Source organism: Thunnus thynnus, chromosome 9, assembly GCF_963924715.1.
Source record: "Thunnus thynnus chromosome 9, fThuThy2.1, whole genome shotgun sequence".
Lineage (NCBI taxonomy): Eukaryota > Metazoa > Chordata > Actinopteri > Scombriformes > Scombridae > Thunnus > Thunnus thynnus.
This window is the reverse complement of record NC_089525.1, coordinates 30,026,176-30,053,812: the sequence shown is the minus strand read 5'-3', so window position 1 is coordinate 30,053,812 and position 27,637 is coordinate 30,026,176. Positions and strand designations below refer to the sequence as shown.

At 40.2% G+C, this 27,637-nt stretch overlaps 1 long non-coding RNA gene across 2 annotated transcripts; it reads left to right on the top strand.

Moving 5' to 3' along the window:
* On the top strand, positions 1-27,291 carry LOC137189896 (uncharacterized). Of its 2 annotated transcripts, XR_010929759.1 has the most exons (7): positions 1-1,852; positions 2,425-2,547; positions 2,726-4,442; positions 5,962-6,017; positions 10,690-11,323; positions 25,987-26,081; positions 26,338-27,291. It is a non-coding gene; the product is annotated as an uncharacterized lncRNA (long non-coding RNA). The 2 variants fall into 2 exon arrangements; XR_010929758.1 differs by lacking the exons at positions 1-1,852; positions 2,425-2,547; positions 2,726-4,442 and adding an exon at positions 4,452-5,593 and having other exon boundaries at positions 26,338-27,284.
* Positions 27,292-27,637: the final 346 nt, after the last annotated feature.

Sequence of the window (27,637 nt, the reverse complement as noted above, 5' to 3'; positions counted from 1 at the left end):
CATGACTAATAATAATAATAATAGTAGGCATGGATGTCAATCAGGACCACGGCAGCAGGCGGTCCATAACCGTCATCCACAGAGACCTGCAAGACGAGAAAGCACAAAAACTCCAGGCAAGAAGCCAAGTTAGTAACATGCATTAATGGGAGAAGAGGGAGAAGAGCAGACAGTATCATGAGAAGTCCCTCAGCAGTCCAGGCCTATAGCAGCATAACTAGGGGATGGTCCAGGGCAAGCCTGAGCCGAGCCTAACTACAGTATAAGCTTTATCAAAAAGGAAAGTTTTACTCTTAAACATAGAGAGGGTGTCTGCCTCCCGGACTGAAACTGGAAGATGGTTCCACAGGAGAGGGGCCTGATAGTGGAAGACTTTTCCTCCTATTCTACTTTTGGAGACTGTAGGAACCACCAGTAAGCCTGCATTCTGGGAGTGCAGTGTTCTAGTGGGGTAATAGGTTACTATGAGCTCTTTTAAGATATGCTGGTGCCTGACCATTAAGGGCTTTATAGGTGAGGAGAAGGATTTTACTGGGAGCCAATGCGGAGAAGCTAAAACGGGAGAAATATGAGCTCTTTCCCTACTTCTTGTCAGCACACGTGCAGCTGCATTCTGGACCAGCAGGAGAGTCTTTAGAGACTTGTTAGGGCAGCCTGATAATAAGGAATTACAATAATCCAGCCTAGAAGTAACAAATGCGTGGACTAGTTTTTTCTGCATCTGTTTGAGACAGGATGTGCCTGATTTTTGCAATGTTTTGTAGGTGAAAAAAAGGCCGTCCTTGAAACTTGTTTTATGTGGGAGTTGAAGGACATATCTTGATCAAAGATAACTCCCAGATTCCTTACGGTTGCGGAGCTTGAGTTGAAAATGGCTGCGACTCCACCTCCTCGGCCTGTGTCTTGAGGAATGTGATTATTAATATGACTGGAGGGAGTGGATTCATTGAGGCTGACGTATTCGTCATGACACAGCCAGGTTTAAGTAAGACAGAATAAATCAATATGATAATCTGAGATTGGTTTATTATTACAGTTTTAGATGACAAAGATCTAATGTTTAAGAGTCCATATTTCATTCTCCTATTTTGTTGTACTATTACAGAGGTGGAGGTTTATTTTTATTAGATTTTTAAGTATAACTCCTCTTTTTGTTTACTTTAGATTTACTGGGACTGGGAGGCAGACGTAGTTTCTAGGTGGTTTTGGGTGGGAAATTTCCCTAATGGAAGCGCAGAGAAGCGTGTAGGACTGCAGCTCTGCCTCCTGGTCTCAACTCTGGGTTGTCATGGTTTTGGTCTACTAATAAACTCGGCCATTTTTCTAGATATGAGAGGAGCTTCATCCAAACTTAGATGTACGCCGTCTCTTCTAATCACACCAGGTCTTCCCCAGAAAGTCCAACAGTTACCTCCAACACCCATGTCATTGTGTGTGTGTGTGTGTGTGTGTGTGTGTGTGTGTGTTTGTGCGTGTTGGCTTGGATCCTGGTTGTCGCAAGTTCCCATTACAGCTGCTATTGATCAGTGGTTGGTATTACACGTGACTGTGTGTGTGTGTGCGTGTGTGTAGATGTAGATGTAGCTGATTGAGGGCCTGCTTAGATTTCATTGTCCATTGGTATGCACATTAGATGGGCCCTGTGTGTGTGTGTGTGTGTGTGTGTGTGTGTGTGAGTGTGTGTGTGAGTGAAAGGTGATGATAATAAGCCTCCCATCTAATTCTGCTGGCACCAAGGCCATCTCAAGGCTACATCACCTTCCTCTGGAGTGTTTTCTTCTGGATCGATGCTCTCACACAGAGACGAGGCGAGGAGGAAGAGCTGTGGTCGCCGTGACAGAGGAGAGCTGAGGTTAGCTTAGCTCGGTTTAATGGAGTCCACTGATGTTTATCTTCAAAGAACGGAGATCTGCTCTTCGATTTTTGGTTGATTTTTGAAAAAAATCTGCTCTTGTGTGTTGTTTCTAAATCCACTATGCTGACGGAACAAATACCTGGATGCAAAAACCTAAATAATATTTATCCTTTAAGATCTTATTCCAGGCTCTATACAATACAGGAAAACGTTACTCATGTTTCACTGTAGTCTGATATTAAACACAAGTGACAGCTGTTGGTCTTTATAGCATCCCTAGATATTGCTGAAACTGGCGATTATTAATTAAATTTGGTAAAAGTTTGGCTTTGCTAGGTGTGTTTTACTTAGAAATCATTAAAACTAGTAGTTGGTGGATACAGGATTTATCTATTAATTCATTTTTGATCAATTCTTAGTGTTGCAACATGCTGTAGATCATCATTTGTGTATTTTGATGCAGAAACAAATCCATTATGAAATTTCTACACAATTTAATGAATTCAAATCATTGCCCAGCCTTGGTGTAAGTATCCACTCTAAGTCCTGATCTATATTTCTGCTTTAAGAGACTGTGCTGCACCCACGATGTGCTGTGTGCACACAGGCTCCGAAGCTACGCCCCAGGTTACACCGTCGCTGACCTTGTCAAGAATGTAACTACACGTCACAGCTGCGTGATATACTACGTGGTGAGTGTAAGAACCGTGATTAGTCAGCTCAGGCTGTTTGTGTTTTCTGCTGATGGTGAAGCAAGTTGAAAAAGGCTCAGTTATCTTCTCCTTTTAAGTAACACACACACACTTACTTACCAAGCAATGCCGTTTCCACTGCATACCTTCTACTCACCACTCTCTCTCTCTCTCACAGTGAATGAAACAACATAATCACAGTGACTGCAGGGAACAGACTGAAACAAGTTAGATCTTCCCACTGTTGCTCATATCTCAAAGTAAATGAGGCAATGTAAAAAATGTAAATAAAGTTACTGAGGGGAATATAATTAAAGCATGACATGATATCCCCATTGTTTAGTATTGCAGAGGTGAAATCAAAACCTACGCTGGAGTCATGTATGGCTTTTTAGTTAAGTTTAATGTAGTCTGGTTTAGTTTAGCTTAATTTAGTTTCATTTAAGGTTTACCAGTAAAAGCACAGGGCTCTGTAGATGGTGATGTGAGTCAGTCTAGTTAAGTGTTGTCCTGTGGAGCTGGACCCCGAGAAACTGACCCACAAATTCAAGGAGTTCCAGATTAAACATGCAGGCGGAGATCCAGCTGCTAAAGAGGAAGCCGGCTCACGCGAGCAGGATAAGTTGCATTGGCGAACGTTGGAGCAAAAACATCGGGGACAGTAAAGAGAGGATGGAGAAACTGGAGGGATACTGGATGGACCAACAGTCCCTGTGTAAGACTGTGGATGAACACCTGAAGGAAACCCAAGCTCAGTACTAAACCCTAAAGAGGAAATACAGCAAAGCCAAGAGACTGATTAAAGAACACCAGCATGAGGAGACTGAGTACCTAAAGAAGTATAACGAGTAATAAAGAGACTATTAGTGCCGTTTTTAATTTAGTTTAGCTTGTTCAATTCTTTCTTTTGCAGTTATATGAAACCTGTAAGGCATAACAATCATTTTTATTTGCAGTGACAATATATAATTAATACAAATGATTATGAACGTAGCGTAGGAATAATATTCACATTGCTTAAGCATGAAGTTGATACTGCTGCGTCTCTGTTTTGCCCTCCAACAAGATGGCCTGACTCATGTAACATGTGACCTCCCCTCAAACAGTAGGAATATTTCCGTTGACCTCTCGTTGACCTTTCACTCCTTACAGTACAGTAATACCACATGTAATTTCATAAGAACTGATGCGGGGGGGTGGGGGTTCTTGTTTTTACCACATCGTGCCTAACGAGGGTCAGCGGGAGGTTGCCACCGCCTGCGAGGCTTCCTCTGATGAGTTAATATGCATACCCACAGCCGGGGGGGCATTTAATGATGGGAAAAATAATGATGAAGATATTGCACGTGTCATATCGGAGGGCAGGATAGAGAATCCAGGTCCTATTTCCCCGTCATTCGTGTTAAATTTCGCTGCATGCAGTGGTCCATACCGTCCAATAAAACTTGGGACTCTTATCTCCAGAGAGGTGATTTAAAGAGCGTGAAGATGACTGCAAATTAACAACCAGACCTCCTTTTTTTTTTTTATCATGTTCCTGATCTTGAAATTCGCTTTTCTCATTTGTGTGGTAGTTTGATTACTTCAATTACAATACGACAGTTAACGATGTGAGATAACAGCTCAAAAATGATTTATTTCTATCGGCGTTGCACAAATTAACTGTTAAAAACCTGCAATTACGCTGCAGGCTCGTGGTGCTGCGTGTTCTGGAGGAGAAGTTTCTGCTTTTGTTGAACTGTTGTTGTCATGATTCGCTATGATTGGCTCAGCCGTTTCAGAGCTGCGGGACTAGTGATGTGACTGTCTGAGTATGTATCTATTAATCAGCACACCCTCCGATCTATATTCCTCTTCACTCGGACCTTTTGCACCGAACGCTGCTGCACATACATGTAAGTAAGAAAAGGCTCCAGGATGTTTATATAGTAGTTAATCAACTTTTGTGTAAACAGTGTCATCGCTCTTGTCAATCAGATTTATGTCTTTTTAATATCTGGTGCAGCTTTTCTTTTCAGGAAGCGTCTGCGTTACTTTAGATAATCTACAGACCTCAGAGGAGACAATTCTCATAGAAACCACCTTTATGCAAAGAAATTGTCTCTATGAAAAGTGATAACAGCATTCTGTTTGGATTAACACTGACTGGAAAGAGACTATTGAATTTTTTTAAAATGAAACTTTTTTAATACTGCCAGCACCGAAACATAATTCAATTTACCTGCTTTGTACCGGGGATGAAGGCAGAAGTCTCAGAGACGGATATCACTGCAAACAAAATGAGACAAAAAAAGTCTCTATTTTTAACTGATCCTTTTATAACTGAGAAGTTTATTTGAATATGTCCTGGATTATAATTGTGTTACGGCCAAAACTTGATCTGTATTAAACAAATTGCGTCGTTACAATGATACTCGGTGATTAAATCTGCAGCCGAGACGCCGTGTGTGTGTGTCAGCTTAAACATAAATCATCTCCAAATTCACCGACGAGAGGAAGTTGTCATGTCGGCCTGGTAGTTTTCCTCTTCTCCTCCTGCTCCTCCTCTTCTCTCTGACTCAGTGTATTGCTCCCATACAACTATTATGACAGTTGGCTTGGAGGAATTCAAAACAAGAACACCCCCACTCTTCCCCATGGGCAGACAACGTCCATAACACCCACACACACACACACACACACACACACACACACACACACACATTCAGACCTATGCCTGCACAGGGTCCTATACAGACAGACAGACACAGAGACACTCAGATAATGGTCACACACACACACACCGCAGCCCCCACCTCTTGTGTTTTCATAACGCGGTGTAAAGGTTAAGTCTGGCTCTGCTTGTTTAACGTGAACACACACTCACACTCACACACACACACACACACACACACACACTCACCGCCACTGAAGTGGAGAAAAACAAAAAGTCCTAACGCGTCCTTTAACCCCTGGCAGGTGTAGGGGAGGGGTCGTGGGTGGATGTATGGATGTAGGGGCCGATAGGCTGCGCGGGAGGCTCGAGCCCTCGGGCGAAGAGCAAAAAGTAAGAGAGAAGGATATATTTTCTTCTATCTCTAGTTATATATATATATATAGTCATGCAGATAGTTTTGGTTTCATTGCAGAAGTTTTGGAAGTTTCGAGATTTCCGCTGCAATGCAATGAAAATGAATGGAAGTTTGTTTTGCGGTGGTCAAAGCGTTTAACAATTACATCAGCAATGTGTCTTTCCAAAAAAAAAAAAAAAAACTGTCCCCGGTCGCTCGAGGCAATCCACAAACCTCAAACTGTGCAGAGATTTCAATATTTCCGAACTATAAACAGAAAATATTTCCAAATGAGAACATGTTGACAGTGAGTTCAACGTGTTTTGTCCCTTTTGCCTTCTTTTCATGTTTCTGCCTCTCACAGCAGGTGTTGACGACAGCTGGAGTCGCTTCAGAGAACAGCCTGAAGCCAGCTCCCAGGTAACACCGCACACACACACATTCACACACGCACACACACACACACACACACACGCACGCACACATGCACAGGTATAGTGGCTGCAGTCATGATGGAGCCTGGAGGCAGTCATGAGTGATTGGGTTATATACAGTTTTACTGTACTGTAATGCTGTCTTGCATTTAAAAAAAAATGTTATATAACATGTATGAACATATACTCACATAGTTTAGCATTTTATCTACATAACTACAGTCAGTTAACCTTGTTGATAATGTTGTCATGTGACCAACATTGATTTTACTTTAACATAAAATGATTTGTGTTAATTTGTTGTAATTTTTGAGAGACTGTGTTGCCTCACAAGAGAAACATAACACAATAAAATACAGTAAATAAAAAATAAAACGTAATAGAATAGAGTAGGAGTAGTGGGTCTCATAGGAGATGGGGCCGTTATGTATGCTGTTGGTATTTGTTTATGGTATAAACAGCGCCGTGTGTGTGTGTGTGTGTGTGTGTGTGTGTGTGTTCTGAATGCTTCTCTAGACATGATGTGTCTTCTGTGTGTTTGTGTGTGTTGCCAGTGCAGCATGTAGTGTGTATTTGTCTGCATGAGTGTGAGCAAATTTCTATGTGTATGTGAGTGTGTGTGTGTGTGTGTTACCAAATGCGAATTGTGTGCACTCGCATGTGTGTGAAGGTCACCATGTGTATGTAAGTATGTGTGTGTGTGTGTGTGTCATTGTGCTCATGTGATACACTCTGCAAATAGCAGCGGGCCACAAAAGAGAGCAGACACCTGCCACTGCTCCCCGTGGTATGATAGAAATACAACACACACACACACACACACACACACACACACACACATGCACACAGAGTTATTCCCTGGCTGAGAGTGATAATGCTACTGCCAGACAAAGGGAGGAGACAGGCGAGTGATGATAGTGGTGCAGGGAAAAAAGTGAAAGAACAAAAAAAAAAGAAAAAAGAGGAAAAAAAAAAACATAGAAGAGAAAGAGAAGGAAAAATGGGGAGAAAGATAATGAAAGTGAGGACTGTTGTGTTCTCCTGACTGGAACAAGGTTGAAGATCAGAATAGATCCAGCTCTTTGAATCATTTATAAGCCGTGCTAATGCTAACCGCTAACTCTGCCCAACATGGGAAACCTGCACAAAACACTGACATTTTACCCTGTCAGCAGCAAAATAAAACATTGAGTGTGTGTTTATGTCCTGATTAATATTCTACATAGAAACTTTATTTTAATGTAAGGCCAAAGTCTGGTTTTTGCATGTAACCATAAATAATGAGATTCCCATCAACACCTGTATGCTTGGACAGTTAAAAAGTTAGACATTAAGAAAACTCTTTTTATTAACATGCAGAACGTGTACTTCACTTCTTTTTGTTTTTAATGTAATCTGCTAATAAAAAGTGTCAGTCTTAGTATCCTGGTGTGAGCTGGAATATTGATTTTTTTTTTTTGGTTTATCCTGCATCAGCTGTCACCCAGGAGAGAAGCACTGCTGTGCACAGGGTACCTTCAGTTTTATGCCAGAATACACCTCATCAGCATATCTCTTGACTCAGAAAATTCAGGATCTGGACTTTGCATTATTATGGATTTAGTGTCTATGTGTCAACTCATGAGAAAAACTTTTTAAAAAATCCTGAATATAAACAATTAATTCATCATTATTACAGTTTTTCTCGATCACTTACACACTATAACTGGGCCTATTAACTAAAAATCCCCAAACCGTGACGCCGTCTACCAAAAAGACTCATTTCCCAAACTATAAACACTGTTCTCCTGTTTTCACTCATGCTCGTTTAGAAAGCGCTGGCATTCAATATCATTAACTCAAGTCATCACAGCTGGAACCCAATTAACACACAATTCTCCGGGTGGAAACACTAAGAGTCAAAATTGCTCACTAGTCTGAACCTCGGGATAGATAAATAACAGGATCAGTTCACTTGTTTTGGAACAATGGATCCACAAAGACCTGAGGCATAATAAATGTGATTTATTTCTTTATGTATAAATTGTGGTTTTTATTGGTTAATACTGGTAAATACATGGAAATTATTTTACTGTATTCTACGTTCTGTATCAGTTACATATTTTTACAATACATTTAATTTTTCACTCAATTCACTAACTTAGACTGCGCCATTTGTGTATAGTTTAAATAGTTTATTTGATCAGCAAGATGGTTCAGGAAGGAATAAGATGAGGGGCGATGGATGTTAGGGTCGAGGGGAGGCGAAGGACGCCGGATGTGGGTCGCCGTCATGAAGGAGGCTGGAGCGTTGAGGAACCCGGGGATGGAGACTCAGAGTGGGGGCACGTCTCGATGAGCAATTTTTTGCTTCATCATCCCCCGGTGGGTCCTATGATGAAAGAGAGTAGAATTACTGGGAGGGAAGTATAGGCCCTGGCGTGCATGTCTTTATGGTGGGAGGAAACCGGAGTTCGTAACCCAAGACCTTCTTGCTGTGAGGCTACAGTGCTAACCACTGAGCCACCGTGTCACCCGCTGAGAGGAGAGAGGAGAAGGGGGTTTTGGGGGCGGGTGGGGTTTGAGAGAACCGAGACAAACAGGAGAGGTGGAGGCTTGGCGTGCTTATATATGCGCGCAGGTATGTGGCCGGGAGGAACAGGTGATTTGGGTTAACGAGGCGCAGGTGTTGTGAATTGGTGAGAAAGAGCGGGACATGGTCTTGTTCCTGAACTTAGTTATTATAATAACTTCATTTTCAGTTTATTTTACTACAGTACATTGAGGAATTAAAAAAAAAAATGTGTTGTGTCTTTATATTGTGTTCAACGTGTAAAGAGGTTGTTCTGGGGGAAACCATAAGTGCCATTATTCATTGCAGTAACAGGTTTTTATTGGTAGTGTTTTGAATGGATCTCACCAGTGTGTGATGGCTGGTTTGTGTATTTGAAGGCTTTTGTGTGATGTCTGAAGGCAAAGTTTGGTTTAGATGTAAGATTGCACAATGTGCGTTTTGTGAGAAACACTGAATGTGGACGTAATTCCTGTTTGTTCAGGAGAAAACTCCACAGGCCACCTTTAAAGTTAGGGAAAGATTGATGTCATGTTTTTCATACTGAAAAAGTCAACAGTTACACAAGCTTTTACTTTTTCAGCATTTAATCCAAACCACACAATCCATAACTACACAAAGGATGCAAGATGGAAACCTCAGTCTCTGGTAATAAAGTGCTGCATTCTTGAACCCATCACCCTGAACCCGACTGACTGGGAGACTCTTAACGGACAACAACAACCTGCAAGAAGAGGATCACATTATGTTCTTATAGACACACTGGCAATGAGTTTACCAGTGTTGATTTATGAGTTTTGATCAGAGTTGGTGGGTGACAGATCCACATATTAAGGAATCTGCAGGAAAATTCTGTTAATACAACTATGATACAGAAACTGGAAAGTAACAAATACTGAAGGATCTTTAAATATGGTTTTCATGCATATGTTGGGAGGTTAGCTGCTGCAAATGTTTAGTTTGTTTCTCATCATTTAAACATTTGCAAACATTTTGCATTGTTCCAAACGCAATGTGTCCATACTTGATATATGTGAAAGAATAAAGCAAGGTTGATTAACAAACTTTACTATGTTTGCCTTTTTACAGTAGAGATATATTCATTTTCCAGTGACAGTTGTATTCTGCTCCTCTTCACTGTTTCCTTTATGTTACAATACAAGCTAGCAAGGCTATCAAAAACTAGCCTGCTAACTCCTCCGACTGTCTTTGTCCATCACACGATGTTCCCCTTGCAGGTCTTATTATCCACCACCTTCCCTACAGCTTCTACAGTGTGAGAATGCTTCTTGGGCTGGAAAAAAAACATTTCCAGGCAGCAATTGTGTTTTTCTTTCCAGACATATTAGGCAAAAACCATTTAGTGGAATATAAATGTAATTTCTGGGAGTCGGGGTTAATTCTATTCTGACAGTTTGGGCAAATGTGTTGAATATCTAATTGGAGTCTTTTTGTTGGGATTTTCCTGTGTTGATGTTAATTTTGGACAGAAAGAGAAACAAGTTGTTCTCATTGAGACGCACGGATGAACTAACACGTCTTTTTTTAGGATCGTACCTCCTGTCCTGCATGTTAATGGAGGTCTCAGTTTTTAAGAGCTTTGGCTGTGTTTCACCGAGAGGTTAAATGACTGTCAGCCTGGACTGTAGGAAGTTTCGCGTTCACCGTGGGAAGCGCGTGTGTGTGTGTGTGTGTGTCACAAGAGATGAGACAGCACAAGTGTTAGTATTATATGATGAGAGACGTGCACAGAAAGAGAGAAACTCAGAGGGGAAAGAATGATAATAATAATAATTGCTGAATAATATTTTATAGTCATGTTGTTTGAGAATCACATAGAAATGATCAAATCCTCTGTTACTGTATGTACTGCACTTTGTTTGACATTTAGACACTTTACCAACCACCTGATTCAATTCCTCGAATGCGAGTTTGTATTTTTATTGCAACTTAATTATGCAGATTTACTGTTGAACAGATTGTCCAGGATGTAAACATGCCACAATGTCGTACAAACAGACATTTCACATTATTATTTCACTGTAATATTTCCCATTTTTTTCCATCTCTGTGCCCATTTTTTTTCCTGTGGCCTTTTATTTTAAAGTTTTACAGGGTAGGACGTGGGCAGGCCTGGCTCCTTTCTACATTGCTGACCTTCTCGTCCATGCATTCTAGTTCACAGCCCGAGGTCTGCTGACCAGTTGTCGCTGACAGTCCACCGAGCCGGGCTGGACACAGAGAGCAGGAGGCCTCCAAAGATCTGGAATAGTCTCTCACGGCCTCTTTTGAATCTCTGTTAAAGATGTTTTAAATTAGCTTTGAAGTTGTTGTTTGTGTGTGTGTGTGTGTGTGTGTGTGTGTGTGTGTGTGTGTGTGTGTGAGAGAGAGAGAGAGAGAGTTGGCAGGTGGATTGGTGCGAGAGGTCAGACATACCAGTGATCTTAAAATGAAACTGAAACACTTAGCATGCTTTGGTAGTTGTGACAGCACTCTTAGCACCTCGCCACACACACACACACACACACACACACACACACACACACACACACACACACATTTCCCACTCAGTGAACAAACTACAAATCCTCCTTCCCACATCACTCTCATCTGCCCATCTCACCATCTGACCTTGGCTCTGATTGGCTGCCGTTCACACACCTGTCAATCTGAAGAGGGTGCACCACTCGTTTGGCTCCCAGGCGATGGCATCAGCCAATCAGGATGAGCCGTCCCTCTTGGTGAGTACATCAGCGGTTTTACACACATTTCCACAGATTGTATTTATATTACAGTGTTTATATGGAGATTGTTGTTGTGGTCAGGAGTTAATTTTCTAGAAAACTGATTGTGATTTGCTTTACTGTTGCACAGCTATGAATTCATGTAAATGTAAGTAAAAATTTAATTAAAGAAAGCTAAATATTAAGTTATGTTTCTAAACTGCGTGGAAAATGTCAGTTTGAAAAGGAGAAAGAGTAGTAAGTCAGTAAATTTCAGTAAACAAACATTTCTTTTAGTTTTTCTTGGTGTAATCGTTCCTCGAGTCACAATTAATATTTAATGATGATGTTTCAATTCTGAAGCCAAAACAAAATTCTCAGTGCTAATGAGAAACAGTGGAGACTTGTGTTATACAGTAGTATTACTCACCAGAGTTTGCTGCAGTACTAGTGCACACACACACACACACACACACACACACACACACACGTACAGTGCTGCTCTGGGTCTTCTCCACTCTCGCAGCGCCGTTGCTTCTTCAAAGGTGTGTGAGTTCATATTTCAGTTATGAAAGGCACGAAGAGAACCGACCTGAGTTGTTTGAAGAGTGACTCACACACACCTCCCGTCTCCCCGCACTCTCCCATCAACTCAAGTTTATCTTTCTTGTTTTGTTTTTTTTTTCTGAGAGTTTCGGTCACTCTGTTGCTACGGCAACATAAAGCACAGTCATCACTTGAACCCTGATAATCTCAGAATTCCTCTTAAATTTCCACCCAAGTAGCTTCAAGTTTAAATGAAATACTTTCCCATGCATGTTTGAAATGTTCAGAAATATGATTCATCAGCCTTCTCCCCATGCTTTATCTACAATAGAAACTCATGTTCAAGATCATAGATAAAATATCAACCAAACATACTAAAACATACCAAAGATAAAGATTTGTTGGTTACAGCTTCTCAGATGTGGAGATTTACTCTGTTTTATTTGATTGTAAATTTTTTGACTGTTGGACAAAACAAGTAGAAGCAATCTGCGGATACTTGGGAGAGACTTGTTTTCTATCAACATTGGTTTCGTTTAAACTATGACCTTGATCTTTCCTTAACCAAGGACAGTGTGAAAGTCATTCTTGACCTTGGAAATAGTAGTTTGACAAATAATCTTAACTGAGAGATTTCCATACACTGATGAAGACTGCAGGATGTGATTGAAAGGTCAGAAAAAACTAGCAAGTGCCTTTTAATTGGGCAATCAAATAGTCTCCAAAACTGTCAATCTCACGGTGGCACTAGAGGAAAAGTCAAGAGATGTCCAGAGTTGATAGGATTCATCCTCTGGGGACAGTGATCTGTACATTCATCCAACAATTGTTGAGATATTTTGATCTGGACCACAGTCGTTGTTCGACGTACTGACAGATCCACATTACTGACAGGAAGTACATAGTTTCTCACCTTTACACATGTGGGCATTAATGTTGGAATGCTGGTTTTGGAAAGTTAATACTGACGTCAACCACAGGGATACCAGATTAGAAAACACTAATATGGGTAATTATAGTTGGAAGACTTGTTATTGGCATGCCAGACGAGAAAAATGTGATAAAGCACATCATCTTCTCTCACTCTGTCACCTCGTATGTCTCTATCCTCCTCTTTGTGAGTTCCTTCCATTATACAGTAGCTGAACATTATTACACTAAATATTTCATCTGTCTCTTTATCTGTCTCTCACCTACTGTGGAGTTTCAGCTGTAGAGACTCTCGGCACCGTTTAGATGCTGCTGCTGCTCATCTATCCATCTCTCCAGTCGAGCAGTGACTCGCACAGTAAAGCAGAACTTCACTCTAAATCTCAGATGACTAATACATACATAGCGGCCCTGCTTTTCCTTGTTCCTCTTCACCTCCTCCTCCTCCTCCTCCTCCTCTTTTTCCTCACCTCAGTTCCCCGTCACCTGCTTTTACCTTCTGCTCCTCCTACGCTCAATTCAGACTGACAGCAACAAACAGTAGCACGAAATTCAATTCATTTCCTGTGTAAAGAAGTGCTGAGAGGTCTTTTCTTCGACAAAGTTGACTTTGTGGGTTTCAGAGAATATCTTATATTGTGCAAGTAAGTGAGTATCTCAAGTTGCAAAGGGGATTTTTAAAACTGCTTGCCTTTCCCATCCCGAATTGTCCCGTAGTCTACATCAGTTGCATGATGGACTGCAATAAATTAAAGATGCACAGTGGAGTTTCTTTATAATAAACATGTTCAGTGCATTTCCTCTAAAATATTTGCAAAGCCAGTTTCAAACCTTTCAATCAGTGGAGCAGTGTGATATTATTGGCTGAAATGTGTAATTAAGTAACATTAAACACACAGGAGGACACAGAACAAACAAAACAGGGGCCAACTTGTAAAAGCTTCAAAGCGTCCTTCAAAGGATGCCAGTGGCTTTCAGACATTTACCGGGAATCCACATAGAGAGCGAGACATGAGCGCTACTGAAACGTTTTATCCGTTCAATCCGCAGCGATAACATCTCTGTCCACAGAACCAGCTGTCTGTCAGCAGCAGCTGGTTCAGCCAAACTGTCTTCACCAGGCTGCTGACTGCAGAAACTGGCAGAAATGTACTGAACCAAAATAGTCTCCACGTAGACTCCAGGGGGAAGAAATTAACATTGTTTCTATTTATCGATTCATTGACTTTATATTCTCACCCGCTGTAAGCAGGTGAGGAGAATCTGTCTGTAATGAAACCAACAAACCTTCACCAATCAATACAGATACCGTTAATAAACTCAGAACATATAAACAGAGGGAGATTTATATGGTTTAAACAGCTGTCTGTGGAGATTATGCTTCACTACACACGACAAGGGAGAAATAAAGAGTGTTTAACAAACGCGGGTTGATGCTCGGAGTCAGAGTGGATTCATACATTTGATCAAATAGATAATGACAGACATCAAAAACACTTCTAAAACACTTTCTATGTGGATCGGCAGTACACAACTCTTGCCTTTTAAACAAGTTACCTGAATCCACATTCTTTACCTTTTAATAGTAACCATTTCATGGTAAAATTGTCCCACATTAAGCAGGTATGTGCCTGAATATATACTTATATTTAAGCTGACACTTTCCAAATACACTTTCCCATCCATCCATCCATTTTCTGCCACTTTACTCTTTCAGTAGCTACTTCCTTCAACTCCTCCTGTAGTATTCTGATATCATTCAGGATATAAGGTATCGTCCCTCTAGCGTGTTTTATGTGAGCCCTGGGGTTCCCTTCCTGTTTGAAGCTCCTATAATACAGTACCTGCATGAAGAGGCATCTTAATCAGATAGAAATATACATTTATACCTGAAGATTATTTAAACTCCTAAAGCTAAATCCTAAAGATTTCAAGTTCAGGTGTTTCCTATAATCAGTCAATCATGCTTTCAAACTGTGTGTTTATAATTTACCTGCCAAATTGTCATTACGAAGCCTCCAGGACATGTTGTTGCGTCGCCAAGGAAACACAGTCAGGGAGAAACATTCATCCATCAATGTGTAGGCAAATAGTCACTCCGCCATGATGAAGAGTTCAAAGGTCAATAAAACTCCTACGGCTCATAAACTCACAAACTTATGTTTCCAAGACAGCAGGTGAAAGCAGAATAAGATCTTTACAGTATTTTCACCGAGGATATCTACCACCTGTGAGGGTTTATCTTAATCACACTGCAGATTTGATGTCTGAGGAAAGTTGAATAACTTTAGTGTTTACTAAAGATGTTCGCCGTGCATCTCAAAGGCTTCATCAGTTCTGTCTGTTGAGAAGATACGACTTTACAGGACAGAACTCTGTAGTGTAGAGCAATGTAAAGGCCAAAACACATGAGACCAGCAAGTCCATGTCAACAATCACATTCTCATACAACTGCAAGCTGATGTGGACAAATCATGGGGATAAATACCAATACTTCCCACAAAAATGACAAATTAAACAGCCAAATGCCTTCAATCATAACTTTAGACCAGTAATCTGGGTTCAACTTTCTCCACACATGTATTAAAGATGCATAATTCACCAATATAAGACTGTGAAAAGACATTCTGGAAAGTACTGAGTTGGATCGGTTGGCTGGTTTGGCCATTTTTTACATCCAAATCATAAAGCACGATTAAAACAGGGTGTTATTTACCCCTCGTCCTCTTCCCTCCTCCTCCTCCTTCTCTTCCTGCAGTCAGACCGAAATCTGCCTGGTGAAATTTACTTGCATGGTGCGGCCAAAAAGAGGGGGAGGGCGGGGGGGCACGCAGGAAATGGTGTAGTGTGGTAATTATAAACTGTGGGAGTTAGGATGGTTAGCGTACTAACAACTGTCAACAAAGCTGTAAATTATACAGCACTTTTACTGCCTTTACTACATTTTACTATCATTATCCTCTGACTGTCTTCACACTCACTACAGTCAACCAGCATCTCTTCTTCTCTGCTTCTTCTATTACTTCACTGCACAGTTATAAAAGAAGAATATATACAAACAATATTTCCTGAATGAGAGATCAATCCCTCGCCTATCTTAAACCCGGCTGGACATTGAAGAGCGTTGCAATATCATGAGTCAAAGTTCAATCTGATAGAAGGAGGCAGGTCAATTCATATCCAGAAGCAAATGTGTCCCCTGTTCCACATAGACACGAACGGGAAGTCAGTTTTTGGTCCGACTGCACTTTAACCCTCCCTTATTCACCTGACCTCCTCTTCCTCCATCCTCATTGTCAGATCTTCATTGCCTCCCCACGCGTCTCCCTGCCTCTTTAACTTCTTTTCACCTCCTTTCAAAGGAAAAATATGCAGCACCTGCCCCGAACTCCCTCCGCACTCCCTCATTCACGCCGCAGATGCAGATGCAAAAATATAATATAAGACAGGCAGACGCACAAACACACACACAGATTCAAAGTCATTTTCACAAACACATCTCATATACGCTCATAAATGTGCTTATAAAGAGCTATATATGTCATTTTCTTTCACTCTCACACATACTGCTGATACACACACACACACACAGTTTTCCCCATAAGAGCAGTCCAATCTATTATTGAGTAGACCGCCATCATTTCAGGGCCTGAAGGTCACTGGCATCAATAACTCTGCTGGTAGCCACTAGACGACCCCGCTATCCACACACGCACACATAGCCAGTCACATGACGGAAACTCTCAGTGCCAGCAAAACCTAATTCAACGAAAACTCAATGTAGCAGCAGGGACCAAGGCTTCAACGTAAATCAAGGTGATGTTATTTTGGAAGACGGTGACAGTGTGTAGATTGAAATACTTGTACAGTTTCCACATGCTTTTGTGTAATTCTTTCATAATTTGGGCTAACCCTCTTAGTACAAACAGTTTGTGTTTGGCTCTTTCTGGTTTCAATATGACAATGCTCACATGCACAAAGAAATGTTTTGTCTGTTTGGTTTGGAAGAACTTAACCACATCCATCATCTTTGGGAGGAAACAAACGGCAGCTACCGAAGCTTCAGGCTGGAGCAGATGTAGAAGTACCTCAGGGTGCCACCAATGGCCGCTTGAAGCTCCAACTGACTCGTATTCAAAAAGCGTCAACTTCTCTCTAGAAATACTAGGTCAATCATTTTTTCAACAAGTTATTATGATCTCAATTGCTACATTTGGGCCCTATAATAAGTGTGCTGGTGGTCATTTTGGGAAATATTGCTCTGTTAATACGATTTGAAGACTTATAGTAACTTCGATGTCTGCCACATGGGCGTTGATTGACAGCTGTGATTGATAGTTGAGTCACTTGCTGCTCTCCTCGGCTCCGACACTCACACTGAGTCTGTTATAATACCTGCCCTGTTAACACAAGTTAGCTAAAGTAGCTAACGTTAGCCCCAGTGTGAACCACTTGGTGTTCACAGTAAGATAGCGTTCGCTTCGGTTTGAGGTAGCAGGGCATGTTTTCAGAGCGTGAAAAGCAACATCCCATACTCCTTATTTTGAACGTCCTAGCTGCCGACCATAAGCAGCAACTCTGGACTTCAAACCAGCTCCAGTGCAAGCCAACGGATGATGTCACACCTCGCTATATCCATCTTTGCATACAGTCAATGGGATGAACTTGAACGCCGACTGTGAGCCAGACCTTATTGCCTAACAAAACCTGGTATTAAGACTTCCCAGGAGAGTGGAGGCTGTTACAGAAGCTCATGATTCATGTATATAATAAATCAAATATGTGATGCAGGAAAAATGATCTAACAAAGTCTTGTGAGTGGTGAGAAATTGAGCCTCCTTGGGCTGTTTCTGTGCGACTTTGATCCTTGTTTAAAGGCGACTCAGGTTGATCGCAGCTCCTTATCGCCAACCACTTGATGTCTTGACAAAGTTGTGTTTGTTTGTGTGTGTGTGTGTGTGTGTGTGTGTGTCTGTATTGGGGGTTTAATGAGGTGTAGCTCAGTTATCGGGTATACTCTGTGTCATGCTGCTGTGTTGCTGTTAATGGTTTGCCTTTGAGGAAACAAAGTGCTGCAGTAAGCATATCAGCAGCAGGATGGGTGAGCGACACGCAGCAGCAAAAGCATGAAGGACGAGCAGGAGACCGAGAGTCACAGAGGTCAATGGTGTGTGTGTGTGTGTGTGTGTGTGTGTGTGTGTGTGTGAGAGAGAGAGAGAGAGAGAGAGAGAGAGAGAGAGAGAGAGAGAGAGAGAGAGAGCTGTGGTTTACTCATTAACCCCTCCCTCCATGTAATGCAGGTACACACACACACACACACACACAGACTGTACAATACTTCTATTTATCCTTATTGACCTACATGTTCTCAAAAATGAGAATCACATGCTTTAAAAGTAAATAATCCATAAAAATACTAAAACCCCATTTGTAACACCTTTCATACATAATATGCAGCTCAAACTGCTTTACATAGATTTGCATTAAAAAAACATTTTAACACTTAAAAAATGGAAACACTCACTTAAATAATACAAAAACGAATATAATAAGATAACATTTAAATAAGATTCAATAAAATTGAGCAAAACTAGATACTAGTTAAAAACATGAGTCTTAAGATCCATCTTTGAGGAAAGCAAAGCATTTATTATGAAAGATATAGATTATATCCTATTGTCCTGTATTTGTTGTTCTTGTTTTTGGTCATTTTTTAATGGAGATTATGCTTTATTGTAAGATACAGTATACTGTGTATTTATTTTACATCATTTGGTGAACAGTTTGGCCACTGAAGTGAGAGAGAGAGAAACAGAGTATCTCCATCTAAATCTCTTAACAATGAATATAATGACTCCATGTCAAAGGCTATCTGGATTCATGAGATGAATTATGGCCGATGTGTTTGTGCGTGTGTTCAGATTTCACATGTGGGATTAGAGCATCATCATCTGGCTAAAAAGGGCGGAAAGTTCAACATCTGACCACTGCAGGAACTCTGCAGATTAACAGACTGACAGACTGTTTGCTTTTCTTCCATTCAATACTATTATTACTGTTATCTAATACTATTATTACTACTACTACTATTAGTACTAGAGCTGCTTTACTGTAACCTTCACTGATACAACTGTTATAATTACTACTAGTATTGCAACTACTGCTTCTGCCACAAACTGTAATACCGCTGCTACAAGTATGATGCTAATGCTATTACTGTTACAAGTTATATAATAACAAGGGATAAAATGACAGTGTGTAATGTGAGAGGTGTCACTCGTGGCAATGAACCTACAGAGAATTATCTGCGACTCTGCAGCTCCTCTCGGCTTCACGGAGCTTTATAGCGAGTTTCAGCTCATTGTTTAGACGTCCAGCTGCAACTTCACTGTTTCGTTTCACTCTCAGCGGCTGCAGCAGGCAGCTGTTTCTAGAGAAAAAGCTCTTAAAACCCACTATACACTACCTTCTCAACACCAAATGGCAAATAGACAAAGTTAGCGACTAGCTGGTGAACACAGTGGAGCATTTAGCAGCTAAAGAGCCAGATATTTCCCTCAGGAGTTGGTAGACAGCAAAAACTGGATCTGGACAGACTGCTGGATGTGGAAATGAGCAACTGTTTGCCAACAAGTTCAACAGATCAACTTAAAATGTGATGTCAGTTGTGTTCACAACTGCTCCACTGCCCCCTAGTGGCCAAAAAATGGCTAATGCAGGTTTAAAGCAAATACAACAAGCATTACAACTTACTGTTACTATCATTACTACCTCTGTTGCTGTTAGGCCTACAGTGAGTGATTAATGAAGTTTAGTTCAAGCAAGAAGACAATTAACATTTTATTTCATCATCACTGTGTAGCTCCCTCCACCTATCGGTCACTATCCAATAATCTCTCCTGAAACTGTTCGCGGGCTTTTCGAACATCCAATGATCATCTTAGCTGCGGGATATTTGAATCACCATACTTGTTCTGTCTTTCTGCTGTAATTGCAGCCTATGCTGCTTCTCTGCATCACTACTCCACAACTTCACCACTACTACTACTGTTACTGTCACTATTATCATTCATTTCCATTATATAACTATTTAAACAACCAGTACGCCGACTTATTACGTGACTATTGCCATTGCTGTTACTTCTATTGCTATTACTGTGCTACCTCTGCTTCTTCTAATTGTCTTACTGATACTATTATTACTGCTACGACAAATACGGTTGCTAATAACCCCACCATGTTTCCTGGTACCACTACTACTGTCACTTGTTCCACTATTACTACTACAACCACCGGTACTTCTGTTACTATGATTACATCTGCTAATGTGCACTGATTCATTTTAATATATGACCAAATAGGCAGTTACTCAAGAAGATTAAGGGCCGGGTTACACTAGAAAAGATCTTGTTTGTCTGAACGGCGACACTTGATGGCGGGATGAACAACCTGCCGTCGCAGAGGGGAAGGAGAAATTGTTTAAAAACGGGGATGACAGTGCACATTTTAAGACAGCCTCTCCTGGAGGACATTAACAGTGTTGTTCTCCACTGTACAAACAAAAACAGTCAGAAAGAGTTCAGTCAGGATACTCACGTCAAGATTTAACCATTTATTGTAACAACATGCATTTTATTTTGCTGGCGTGTCTCTACTGGAACAAATGTAAGGAAGCATGACAAAGATTGTCCCTGAACTCATAACCCCCCGTGGCAGAGACTGAGATACACAACATTTGATGAAAACATTAAAAAGAAACATTAAATAAATCACAAACAAATTAATGTTAATACAGGAGTAGGCTGGGGAGGTTTGAAGCAGGTAGCGGTGTTGCAGTGACGGGCAGAACTCAGCATTGTTGTACCGCCTGTTGAGAGAAATAGGTCATGAACGTACATGATTTCAAGAAGGTTGTATGACACATGTGACTATAAACTGGCTTCCATGCCTGCCTGAACTACTACAAGGCTCCATTAAAAAAAAAAAAGTTAGAGTGTGAAGTGTGAAGAGTGTACGCATCGGCGATTTCGGAAAGTAACAGAAATTGTTGGACACGGCCGAGTTTCCAAAGCTGTTCTCCTGTCCAACTATCAGTTCTGATGGAGTATAATGGTGCCTTTAGCTGCTCACTCATCCTCTTAGTCATCATCATCATCATCATCATTTATGATTCTGTAATTTATTCTTTATTTTCATTGTAAATTATTATATGTGTTTTTATGTCTGTCTTGGCCAGGACGCTCTTGTAAAAGAGATTTTTAATCTCAGTGAGACTTTTCCCAGTTAAATAAAGGTTAAATAAATAAAAATCATCATCATCATCATCATCATCCTCACACCGGCAGAACTGGTCAATACGGCAGACTGACACCTCCCAGTTTCAATCCTTGATCCTGACATCCAGCCGCTCGCCTACCGGTCGTCTCTCCGCCTGTCTGTCACCGCTGTCAGGCCGGAAGCTGTGCACATGTCTGGCCTGAGCTGTCAGTCACCGTGACCTTTGACCCCGAATGTGTCATCTATCATCAGCACCGCAGTCTTCTTGTCAACAAGAAACACAACAAGACAGGAGCTTTCACACTCGCTGCTTTCGTTTCCTCTCTTCTGTCATCCCACAACTTTTTTTCAGCATCACATGAACACTTTCCTCTCGTCTGTTGTCAGCGAGCTTCAGGGTGCTTTGTTTAACCTGGACTTTCACCTGAATAATGGTTTGTGAATTGCTCAGTTATCCTTATTTACCTTTTCAGTTATTTATTTATGCATTTCCTCTGAAATTCTGTCTTCATTCAACTCCTTTCCTACATAGTCATTGATCAATCTGTTGTTAATCTGACTCATCCAGTTAGAAAACAAATTTAAATTAGCATATTTTTCCTGTTTTCTCCCCATCTGGATTATCCTCACCCTGAGCACTGTGAACTCTGCTGTTGACCCGTGAAGGGCTGCAGAAAGACACGGTGTCACCTGCTGTACCTACACACGAGGAATTCAGAGGAAATGATGCATGAATGTCATCTGCTCAAGAGTTACTGTTTATAAATGTATCTTATTGATGCTGTAATAATTAAGGAATTATCCAAAAAACTGTTCTTCAGGATGCAAAAATGTATTTTGGAGTAAAACATAACAGAGTACAAATGTTTTTTCTTTCATCTAAGTTAAAACAAAATAGAAAAATTTAAAAATTAAAAGCATTCAATTGGTGAAACATGATGAAACACTCAAAGGAAATGTTGCTTTATTTCTCACAAAGTAGCTGCTCAAGGAGTGTTTGCTGCAGTGTTAAACCACACTTTCTGTTACCAAAGTAACCGAATCAATCAGACATGAACTCTTGAGGATTATAACTTTGAAAAATTGCATCAACTCGGCAAAACTGAGATTCTCAGGCAGGCGAGAGAGCGTCGGCTCAATGGATGAAATATAACAGCGTAATTACTTTTCTATAAGTGAAGAGATTAATTTAATTACAATGTGTTCCAGTTGTACAGTTAATTTTCAACTCGCTGCACTGATAAGCTCTCAGCGTCGGTTAGTGTTTCAGCTCAGAGTTTAACCTGATAAGACAAACAAAAAGTAAAACCAGTTCACATATTCAACACTGTAACAACAACAACACACACACACACATGCACGCACACACACACACACACACACACACGCTCATGACCCCATATAAACATACGGATTTAAAAAGTCCATAGTGACATGCATTCACACACATATACACACACAACATCCATAAACACAAAAACACAAATGTACACTTTCACCTGACCATAAACACCTAGAAACACACACAACTCCATGCACACACACACACACACACACTCCTACACTAGATAAAGACACAGGCCGTTATTAAACTGTAGAGATTATAGCTGTGATGATCAGTCGATTAATTGATTTTTAATTGATTTCGACCTGAAATTAAACTTTTTTGATGATTAATTAACCATTTTGTCATTTTTCCAATCAAAAAAGCCAAATATTTGCTGGTTTAAGCTTCTAAAATGTGAAGATGTTTTGCTTTTCTTTGTCACATCTGACAGTAAATTGAATATATTTTGGTTTTGGACTGTTAATCACACAAAACAAGCAAACTGAAGACACTGTGGGCTCTGAGAAATAATGAATGACATTTTTTGACAATGTTTCAACATTTTTTAGACTAAACAATCGATTAATCGTCTTAATAATTGTCAGATTCATTGATAATGAAGATAATTGTTAGTTGCAGCCTAATTGAGGTTCAAATTTGCTAAAATACCCAAACACACAAGCACATTGCTCACACTTTAACACCTACACACAGTATATAATATGTATGTACACATGCATATTGAACCAGAGGTCAACACTCCATTTCACCAGTGTAAGTGGAATGTGAAAGCCCTCAAGACTAATTTATAAAACAGTATTGATCTATTAGGAAATAGGGCAGCACATACACACACACACACACACACACACACACACACACACACAGTCCCACATTCACACAGTCATCTGTTCTCTTACACTCTGATATATGTGATGTCACTGGGAAACGTGTGGATGTTTATGTTGATGTGTTTTCCTTTATGTGACTGCATGTGTGTCCCTTTCATAGTACATATAGTATAGAAGCCACGCCCCCCTCGCCATCCATCCACCCATTCATCATCAGCCTGTTTACAACCAAACAACCAGGTCAAACAGAGCATGAGAACTGAGGGGAAAAGAGTTGTGAGTGATCATAGTTCACACAGACACTTAAGTATAATGGTATACATTTTATGATATACAGTAAATCATTGTATATATACAAAATGTAACCGTACCATCTGGAAGACTATATTTTGGTCGTAAGGTCATATTTGTTTGACTTTGTCTAATGAAACAAACAGGATGTGAACATGCAGAGACCCAACTAACTCCAGCGTGGCTCCACCCACCTTCAACCTGAGTCTAATCAGCAAGAAAAACTGAAAACACCTGTGTGAGTGTGCAAGTATAAGTATTAACTTATTTTTAGGAGCAATAACCAAAAAAAACTACTTTAATTTGAAGTTATTTAAAGGACATTCTTAGTTTACTGGAACTTTCTCATTTTGACAGTTTGGGCCATCATTTCGGTTAAAATAAAAAATCCTTTTCAAGAATTTGTATTGGTTTTTTTCTATTTCTTGATTTCATTGAACTTATGTAATTTGTAATTGCACTGCATATTTTTGGTTTTATTTCTGTGAAGCACTTTGAAAACTTGTTTTTGAAAAGTACTATAGAAATAAAGGATATATGATAAACAGTACTCATTGAGTTACAGGAACATGGTGATGTCGCATGAGTGGTCAGATGGTTGTAAACAAGCCAGCAGTTCAGCTGGACAATCTAAGCCACTTTTTTTGAGGTACATAACAACTCACTTAGGTTTTTAGGAAGTTAGGAAGCAAGGTGACAAGCCAAGAGACAGTGAAGTGATGAGTCAGACAAGATGATCACGGTTGGCGCCATCTTTTCCGTTTGGAGACAGGACCTCCCAAATAAGGAGTGCAGGATGTTGTCTTTCACGCTCTGGAAATATGCCCCGCTACCTTAGACCGAAGCTAACGCTAGCTTACTGGGAATACCAAGCGCTGCACACCTGGGCTAACGTTAGCTTCTTTAGCTAAATTGTGTGAACAGGGCAGGAATCATCATCAGGTAACATTAAACTTAGTGAAATGTTGCGACAATTACAGTCCGACTCAGTACGAGTCCCAACTGTCAATCACAGCTGTCAATCAGTGACAACACAGCAGACATCAGCGCTACTATCTTGTTCAAATCTTACTAATGTAGTAATCATTTCCAAATCGACCACCAGCACACTTATTAGAGGGCCAAATTTTAGTGATTGAGACCATAATGAACTAATTTCTAGAGAAGTTGAGGCTTTTTGAATGGGAGCCAGTTCAAGCATCTAGCAGCCTTCGGTGGCACTTTAAGGTACTTCTGTATTGGTTTCAGCCTCAATCTGTGGTATTTGCCATTTGGAGGAGACACACACTCCTAAAACAGCAAATTAATTAGAGGTGCTGGTAGACAGATTACCTTTGGAAAGAGCCAAGCTAGCTGTTTCTGCCTTGTTTTTGTGCTAAGCTAAGCTAACCGGCTTCTGGCTGTAGCCTTATACTTAACTGACAGATATCTAAATTGGTATCAATCTCCTCCAGAGAGTGAATAAGCATATTTCCCAAAATGTCAAACTATTTTTTTTTAGGTAATTTGATTGTGTCGGTAGCTCATTCCTTCTTATCAGAGAGGCAACAAAACTCTCTTTCCTACAGAAGACGCAGCCGGACAGAAGAAAGAGTGAAACTTTACTTGACTTTTTTAAGGAAAATTGGTTCATGTTATGTGTTCTTACTGTTTTGATAAAAAAGCGCCCCAAAAATAAATTTTCACTTCTTTGAACTCCGAATCACCTCATCACCAAACACAGTGTGGCTGCAGCTGGCAGCAGCTTGCCATCCAGATACTGACGCTCATATTTAATAGACGACCAGAGGGGAGCAGCATGAATTCAGTCTGAGGGACGAGAGAGCTGTTAGCGTGCACACACACACACACACACACACACACACACACACACACACACACACATACATACACACAGGAAGAAGAAAATGCATTTTGGGATTGATGTGTATTGACTTTGGTATAAATCTTGGCATATCACAGGCTGTCCACATGTGCAGACATAATATATAGGTGGACATGCACACAGATACACATCAACACACACACACACGGACACGCACATTCATATACTCATATACCCAAACATATGATAGATGGGATGCATATTGTTTATCAGGGACAAACTTCTTTGGCACTGAAGAAATATACAAAACAAGCAAGAATTTGTGTGTACACAGCAAAAAGAGATGAGGCGATAAGACAAGACAAGGAGAAAGGAAATAGCAGGAGAAACTGAAAAAAGAAACATGAAAATATATATAATAATATATTATTATATATAATAAGAGAGGTGAAAATGCTTAAAGAATAAATTCTAGAAGAATTTCTGAAAACTTAATGTGTTTATGGGATCTCAGATGACCATAGTTAGTGCATTAAATGTAATTCATGCCACCAATATGCCGGTACGGATGACATCTTCAACTGGAAATTAAATTAATTGTATATTTTTGTTTTCTGTTTTGGTTGGTTGGCAGGGAGACGGAGCGAGACAGACAGGTTACCAGTGTATCCAGTCTAGACCAGTCCACACATGACGTCATCCAATCTGGACTGAGCTTCTTAATGAGAGGTTTATCTTATGGACTCACTGTACCTATCTGTGCCAAAGCCTTTTGTGTGTGTGTGTGTGTGTGTGTGTGTGTGTGTGTGTGTGTTCAGCTAAGGAAGTAATCTGGACAAATGTCCTTGAGGGACAAAAACAGTCTCTTGTCTCTTCACACACACAGACCAGTGCTTTGACTGATGAGAGTTTTAGCAGTTTTAGACTAAAGCCACCAATTAGGAAACTCTTTCTTTATCTTTCTTCTTCTTTCTCTTTATTTTAGATGCAGATTTGACTTCCAGCCCATCTTAGCACAAACGCTGACAGCTAAAGGAAACAGTTAGCCTAGCTCACTCAAAAGTACAACAACAAGACAACAAGGGATCCGATTCAGGATTCAGGACCGCGAAGGACACATCTTTGTAGACCACGTCCTCCTTGGTCTACAGAGGATTTCTATTTGCGTCACCAGCTGTCTGTCGACTGGCAACTTTGACAGCTGTAGTTGACAATCTGGACACAGCTAGTGGAAATGGAGCCAGAAATTAAAAAAAAAAAAAAAATTGTTTGTTTCACCATTTATTAGAGGAAATGGAGATACTTCACCACCGGCGTCATCACATGATGTGCGTCAGGATGAGAGAGGACCATGGCCAGATAAATTAAGATTGGTTAAACTGTGCCAACAATAATGTTAACATTAGCTAGTTAACAACAGTTAGTTAACATAGTTTAGATGTCTAATGTCATTTAACTTCGGAAATATCATATAATTTCATATTTAACATAACCCTAACTTTACTTTAATATTAAAATATGGAGCAAATTTCTAAACAGGTGTTATTTGGATGATCATATATTGGGAGTCTAAATGGTCACTTTCTCATCTGAAAATATATTAAAACTTAATAAAGAGTGTCCTGAAGGATTCACTGGATCCTCCAAATTCGGGAAAAGAGGCTGCATTTGAAGAATGGTGGAGCCAGATGTTGTACACATTCTTGGCTTAGCCCAAACCCAGGGGTGTCCGGTCTCCCCCTTGGAGATTTTTTTCCCATTTCCTGCAGCTATATGAACTATTTTTCAAGCCATTTGAAATAACAGAATGCCTAAAAATCTGTTCATCATTTGGGAAAAACATGATAGTTGAAAAATAAATCATCTGTAAAGCCTGAATCCAATTTTGTATCTAATTGTTCTCCAACTGTCTTCATCATTCACAACAAATGTTGAGGATGACTGATTTTCACTGCAGCCACCGAAAAACAGGCAAAAACTGTCTGATTATTTACTATTTACCACTATTTTTAAGTTACATAATAGAGGTAGGGTAGGACTTTAGCTTTACTAATCTTGAAACCTATTTTTGTTATACTATGCTGGATTAGAGTTCACAGAATTAATGTTTAGCTGTCAAAATGCTACATTTGAATCCATCCCATAATAATCTGGGCTGCTCTAAACAACAATGCCAAGTAAATGTGATCTTCAATACTCTGAATTTAATTTTAGGCCAATTATATTAGATTTCTTCAGGGAATAGCATGGTAGGATAAACAACATGGGTATATATCATCATATTA